Source organism: Meles meles, chromosome 1 (genome assembly GCF_922984935.1).
Source record: "Meles meles chromosome 1, mMelMel3.1 paternal haplotype, whole genome shotgun sequence".
Taxonomy (NCBI): Eukaryota; Metazoa; Chordata; class Mammalia; order Carnivora; family Mustelidae; genus Meles; species Meles meles.
Window position 1 is genome coordinate 36,380,699 of NC_060066.1, and position 7,673 is coordinate 36,388,371.

Genomic DNA, 7,673 nt, shown 5'->3' on the forward strand with positions numbered 1-7,673 from the left:
CTACCCATTTCTATTTCTTGTTCTACAACTCCATGATGGTCTTTTCTAGGTCCAGCCAGGAAGTGGAAGAATCCTCTAGGCTAATGAAGATGAACTTATTCAATATGATTCAGAAGGAGCTGCCTTTTTCTGGTCTATTAACAATATTTTTACTAACATCAAAATGCCTTATGAGAAGAGCAAATTAACATTGCCATGAGACATTTAGAGTTGACATTTTTAGGCTCAAGCTTTCCTCAACAAGGTATTTAGCATTTAATAAGTTCTGGGATTAGGAGCTTTCTTCTCCAGAGAGCAAAATTAACTGTAGTCCACAAAGATGGCAGTTGCCTAATGTTGAATAAACCTGGAATGTTTTCCCCAAATAACCAGAACACATTTAATTAACTGCTACCTATTTCTCACATTTCCTACAGCTGTCAGCCCAGACTCTTCTTTGTATGTATTCACACAGAAATAAAAAAGAATCTCCAAACATTTCTGAAGTGGGAAACTTTAAGTAACTTTTTATTGCTTTAGTATTCACAATTTTCAATGTGCGTAAAATTGATGTGACCAGAAATCTCAGTTTGGGATTTTAAAAAATGACAGTTTAATGCATCTAGAAACTGGATACTAGTCTTGAAATAAGAAAAAGAAATTATTTCTTTTTTGCAGAGACAAAAATACACTCGTGGATATTACTTTGTCTATGTCGTTTTGTTAAGTGGATTCAATCCATCATCCTCTCTGGCTCAGACGTGGTCAACTGGAATGGAAGCAGGACACGGAGATTTCAGATCAGCGGGTTAGAACGAGTGTATATCGGACAGACCATCCAAATACACCCGGCCCTGGATTTTTCAACATTTACCTTCAAACCACAGATATTCCTTCCACCCAAAGTCACCACAGGGGACAGTGCTTTATCATTCGTGATGGTTTCCATTTGTACATTCTGCTAGGATATATAAACACACGCAAAGTCCAGTGGAAAATTAAGGACACACCTTCACAACGGGATAAGGACATAAAAAAAAATGCCAGGCAAACCCTTTTTTCCTAGATCACTTCTGATTCAGGTTTTCTTCTTCAAGTAAAATTGAGTTCTCTGTCTAATTTCCAATGTTTTCCATTCAAAACTAGTCATTAATGTCAAATGTCAGGGATCACACAGTTTTCATTTTAAAAAGTGGGGAGTGCGGTGGGGGGGCGGTCATTATTTCTACTCTGGGAAACCTGCCAACATCTTTTTGGTTCTCAACAGAGGCCAGACGTGCATCTAGAACAAGTGCTTCCCTTCTCCCAAACCGCTGGGTGGGAGACCTCGTTTACCCTGCCACCCTGAGCCTCATAAGGTCAGCCAAGCTGCGGGTCTGTGCTCTTCTGAACCGTCCTGCCAGATGGGTCCTTGTGTTGGGTTTTGGCCCGCAGTGTGACCAACTAACTCATGACTGAAGGCCCGCTGGTCTCAGCTCTCAGGAGGTCAGCCACTGGTGTGCTGCTGGTGAACATCTTCACAACAAGCTCTCTACACAGAAAAGCTTTGTATTTGCTAATAAACCTACCAGGCTGATTGCAAGCTTACCGACATTGCAGTTGCTCAAGACTGAACTAGGAAGAGCAGGGTATCAATAGTTCTAACAGGTTGGCAGGAGCTGGCTCTAGCTCGCCTCAGCCTTGAGCCCTGGGGATCGGCTCCCTGACCACAGGTGCCAAAATTTCACACCTTCCTTTCCTGGTGAGCAGGGAGGGGGGGAGGGGGAGGGGCCAGGCCAAGCAGGAAATTCCTCCAGACAAATGACAGCTCTTGTGGTGGTGGGGTGGGGGTCGGGGTGGTGGGGGGAGCTTATTTAACAACCTTACTGACTCTTCTGTCCTACTCCTTCCCCAGAGAAAGGAAGCCACCAGCATCATGGAAAATGCAGCCCACACACGCCGTTAGTGCGTAATTATGTCCACTGTGTTGCCCCTGCTGGAAGTCATTACCCAGATCAGGGTTTGCCAGTTAAATGTGGTGGAAGTCGCATTCGAATTCAGATGCCATGGCACCTTGTTTGTCCATTTTGATCTAAATTAATAGGCAAGAAAAATTAAATTGTCACAGAAAAGAAAACAAAAAAGATCTAGAGCTCTACCAAATGCCAAAGCAAGCAGGGGAGAGGTGTTGATTAGCTGGAAATGAAGAACTTTATCTTCGAACTTTATCTTAAATCTACAAGAAAAGTGTGATCAAGATTTAGGACACCGTAGACATCACACGTCCATTTTTCCCACATAATTTTAGTTAGATGATAAATAGACCGATTTTCACCAGCAAGAGATGCCTTTATGTTGCCTTGCCTGGTGAATTTCCTCTAAATGTTTTCGAAGAGAGCAAATTGTGAAATATATCCTTGTTGTGCTTTAACAGAAGTCAAGGATTGGGTGGGAAAATTACTGTAACACAGTTTGCTTAATTTCTAAACACTCTCAATCATTGCTCCAATCAGAAGACTCAACTTGGAAGCCCTAAACAATCCGGTGACATCTGCAGATTAAGAAGTATGTTTAAACAGTTTTTTTAGAGTTTCTTTAGAACTAGCCTGTGAACCCCATGACAAAATCAGTCATAGTAATGATTTTACATGTGAATCAAGGTGGTATTGTCTCGCAGTCGTCAACCAGAAGCATCACCAGATTATTTTTGGGTGCTTCCAAAAATAAAATTCATTTTTCATAAGAAAGACCAGCCTCACTTGGGGCTCCTGGATGGCTCAGTCATTTGTGGCTGGGGTCATGATCTCAGGGTCATGAAACCGAGCCCCGTGTCAGGCTCTGTGGGTCTGGAGCTTGCCTGAGATTCTCTCTCTCTCTCTCCCTCTCCCTCTGCCCTTCCACTCCCACTGCAAACGCGTGCATGCTCTCTCTCCCTCAAAGAAACAAAGAAACAAAGAAAAGACCAGCCTCATTGGAGTTAGAGAAAAGAGAGTCTCAGGATCTGGAAGCATGTTTACCTTTTTCCCCCCTTCTCTTCTTTTTTTCTTGTAAAAAATATCATATATACAGGCGACTATAAAGCAAATATGAACTGCTTAAGTATAATAATAAAGCAAGCACTTATATACTTACTATCTAAGTTAATACACAGCAACTAACCCAGGACTGCTTACATGATCATGGGGCCCAGTGCAAAATGAAACTGAGCAGCCTCTTACTTAAGAAGTAGGACTTGAGGCACCTGGGTGGCTCAGTCAGTTAAGCATCTGCCTTCGACTCTGGTTGTGATCCCAGGGTCCTGGGATCCAGCCCCATGTCAGGCTCCCTGCTCAGTGGGGAGTCTGCTGCTCCCTCTCCTTCTGCTGCTCCCCCTGTTTGTGCACTCTCACTCTCTTTGTCAAATAAATAAATAAAATCTTAAAAAAAAAGAAGGAAGCAGGAATAAAGTGTATTAAATATACTAAAATAGAAAGCTTTTTCTTTCTTCCATATTTCTCCTCTGCTCATGTGCACACCCCATGATCCCATCGGACTTCACTTATAAAGCACACATTCAGAGATAACAGCATCAAGAGTTCCAAAAAACCACGACAGAGCATTAAACCAAGTAGGCCATATCTATTCATTCAGCTGTGTATTTAAATTAGAGGAGCGGGTGGTTTTATTTTATCCAGCATTTCTGTGTGTTTGCATATTAGCTCAATCCATTATACTGTCAGAGCCAGACTTCCGGTTCGATGCTCTGAAATAAAGCAGTTTGCCACACAAGGCTAACCGCGTTTTTGTAATAAACAAAAGTGAATCACCCAGTCATTAAGACTTGTTAGAATCTTGTGCTCCAGGTCCCAGGAGGATCCACCAAACAAAATCAAAATGAGATTCCTTGGGGTTTTTTTTAGAATTTGGAGAATGGCCATTAACACAATCTGATTTGGAACTGTTCACCTCTCTGTGCTTTTCAATTCCTTGTTTATTAATTTGCAAAGATGAACAATCCAAGCCAGTACCATGGATTTTGTGAAGACTAATAAGCCAGAGATTATTGAAACCCTACATAAGAGGTTCTGAATTAATAGGCTTTCTGTCTCCCCTTCAGATTTTGTAAGATGTTACCTTGAGCTCATCAAGGTCCAAGCAGGGGTCTCTCCTACCTTCTGAGGTTCTTCTCTCCAAAGATTTAGACACCATATACCTAGGCCGTGACCAAGTGCACATGAGAGGTGATGTAAATATCCCTCTTCGCGAAGCAGTGTGTCTCTCAGGGAGAGAGCAAGATGTGTTCTCCCCTAGCTGTGTTGTTCTGATTGGCTCCATTTAGAAGGTACACCCCTAAAAATATATGGGTGTGGACTTTGCCCTTGGGAGGAGGAGGGTGGTAATCGTTGACATTTACCAAACTTCTATGTGCCAGGCATTTTACAAGCATTATAGCATTTAATATTTGCCTAGACCCATGAGATAGATACGATGTCTGTCTCCATTTTACAGAAGGAACTGAGGCACTGAGAAGGTAAGCAAATGGCCCAGTTGGTAAGTGAAAGGAACTGGATACAAATGTCCATCCTACTGGGTCTTTATCTGCCTTGACTCCAGAGATTTGAAGGCCTGGTTTAAACTTCCATCTTCAGTTTTAGCATTTCCTGAATTCTTTCCGCTAACCCTCTGGCTGGGCTCACTCCTTCTATTACGGCGGCCATCACATTACTCTGTGGTTGTTCGTTGGGACAACTTCCTTTCCTGATAGATCTGAGCTCCTTGGAAACAGATACAGAATCATATTCCTCTTTGTCTCCTGAATACTGGGAGCAGGACCAGGCAGCCATTAAGGGGGATATGTCCTGATCAGGGCCATTTTCATTGTAAGTGAGAGAAACTCAACGTAAGTGCGTTTAAGCAAAAGAGGTAATTTAGAATTTATGTAACAAGGAAAGCGATAGCTAAAGAAGACTGTCTTTCCACTCTCATTTTTGCTTCTCTGTGCTTATAAGCTCACCTCTTCTTCCTCTAAAGGCAGATGGACTCATTCCACACAGAAGAACCACGGCTGCTGTACGCACTCTCTCATATCTTCCCAACTTGTCAACGGAGGTAGCAGAGGCCCTCCCATCATCACCACCAAAGACGTTCAATACTAAAAAGTCTCTTTGGCATAGTGAAGGCATCGCCTTAGCATAGCCTGGGTCCCATCCTTAGTCCCAGTGTGAGTAGAGCGGCACATTATGACTGGGAGCCATGGACAGAACTGCACGGTTGAAGTAGGGGGAAAGATCAATTTCCCCAAAAGAGGCGAGGAGAGAAATATGAATTTACTAGAAGCTAAAATGAGTGTTAGGCAAACCCATAGGTCTCCAGTTGAGTTGAAATGCCAGTGGAACCGTGCAAGACCCCCAGAACTTAACCCCATACTCTTTTCTGTTTTCAGACACACCTTGGTCTCACCTGACTCTTACTCTCAAGAGCCCACTGGGAAATAACTAGGCGTGATTTCATGTGTTCTTGGAAACAGGGTGCCATAAGCAACAAGAACTCTATTAGGAAATGGGAGAAACACCACACGAAGATGTTAGGGGGACCATTTTACAGGTTTCCCTCAGGAGCAGGCTAAGTCCTCGTTAATCCTGTTGCTGAGATCTTCCTTGAATAAATGATTCTTTCAAATCTGCCACTTGAACTTTTATCCTTGTAGTGCTGAATAAATTGATGTGCAATTGAGTAACCCATGGCAAACAGGGAAAAAACTGCTTCAACATTTATGATTAAACAGGTAAGTAAAGTTGGCTTAATCCCTGATAATTATGTCTGGGTCCAGGGTGCCAAGACAAAAAAATGCATCTGGGGTACAAAGAACAAACCCTTTTTTTCTGGGAGGGGAACATTCATATCGTGGTAATCCCCAGTGAATGGAGCTACTCCATTTGGAGCGGTGAAAGCAGATTCCTTTAGCTCTCTTCTTCTTTCTTCCCACTGTCCACTGAGCACCAGGGGAATACCATAAAAGAGAGACATAGTTCTCAACTTGTAAAAAAAAACAAAATCCTGCAATTACTTGGAGGGACACGACCCCAAACATATACAGGTGAAACGGCAGGAGAGTATTTGTAAAGCAAAGACGTCTTTGGGTGGGAAACGTTTCTCCTTGGAATATGGAAGAAGTGTTGTCCTGAGGGTCAGGAGATGTACTCTGGCCCTAACTGGGGGCTTTGGCAAGTTCTGGACTCCCTTGCGCTTTTGTTTTCTTTTCTATAAAGTAGATAATGTAAACATATTGAAAAACAAATATCATGATTCAGTAAATGTGGCCAGCAATGTATTCTTGCACTTGGTCTCGTATATCTTTACGAGGTACCATTTTAAAACCAGGACATCCACTAAAACCTACTATTAAAATCAACTGACTTTAGGCCTGTTGAAATAAGGTTTTAAAACAGTAATATTAAAAACATACTACTAAGAATGGACTTTTAGTAATATAGTCTTCAGTAATTTGGTATTGTACAGATAATTTCAGTGATTGTTAAGATAATCTTTTCCCCCTTTTCTCTCATTCTTTAAAAATATCCTTTTTTTCTGTGTATTTTATATAATATGATGGTAGAGTTTTATATGTGTATAGTTTTAAAATAATGTACAAATACTAAGGCATGGGCACAAATGTTTATTTTAGTATTACTGGTAAGAGACATGATTCAAAAAAGTTCAGCACCCACTGTTCCCATCCAGATCGATGTAAGCCCCTAGCAGGCCTTTCCCCGTAAACCTCCAGGAGTGTCTATAGAGTCACTTGGGGTTGCTCTCCTAGGACCTCTCCAAGGTCCTTGAAATATGCTTTCATCATGAGGCTTCACAAAGAATATGGTTTTTAAATAAAGTCCTCACAAAGAGCAATAGCAGCAAATGTCCTTTCCATACTGCCAAACCACAGTTTGCACCTTGGAAAACTGCATGCTTTGGCACTTATGACATCCAGTTTTCAAGGTGCTTCTAAGTCACCCGAGCAATTAAACAGTCATCTAAAATTGTCACATGATTCTTCACCTCGGGAAGTGCAACCCTTCCTCAGTGCTCCCTGTGGGGACCCTGCGTTCATCCTGAAATACAGGCAGCCAGACTGTCTTGTCCTACTCGAGCAGGAGAGAAAGGCTACTTCCAAGTATATCCGCATCCACAAAGCTGTGTCGTGATACCTTCTCTATGTCAAGTGCCCCGCACAATGCTTGGCATATGGTAAGCCCGCCATAAACAGCGATGATTGTTCTCACGGAGTGATCCAGGAATCCAAACAGTAGCAAAAAAAGATTTGGGATTTTAAAATATAAAAAGAATCTAGCTGAGGAAGTCAAGAGATCAGTCCAGAAATAGAAGAGAGAAAAAAAAGACTTTTTGATGAGCTTGGGTCAGGGCCAGTGACCATATTTTACACAAGGAGTACAGGAATCTTGAACAGATGTACTAACACAGCATTCCCCGAGTTGCATGCTATCTGATTAGGAAATGACCTAAATATATGTGGGGAAAAAACCACCAAATTATAAGATAATTTAATAGCACTTACCAGCAGAAGAAATAGCCCCAAGCCCATGTGATTAATTGCTAGACAAATCCTCAGAAACCGAAGGTGGGGAGCTCCAGGGCACTGAGGGTCTCCAGAGATGGGTCCCCTTTTTGGTAGTTGGTCTATTGGGGCCATTGCAAAATAGAGCCATGTCTCATGTGAC

General features: G+C 42.2%; 1 long non-coding RNA gene across 1 annotated transcript; it reads right to left on the bottom strand.

Moving 5' to 3' along the window:
• Positions 1-505: 505 nt before the first annotated feature.
• LOC123937228 lies at positions 506-4,210 on the bottom strand. The gene is made up of 3 exons (XR_006817441.1): positions 4,072-4,210; positions 854-937; positions 506-748 (listed from the first exon to the last, which is right to left on the bottom strand). It is a non-coding gene; the product is annotated as an uncharacterized LOC123937228 (long non-coding RNA).
• Positions 4,211-7,673: the final 3,463 nt, after the last annotated feature.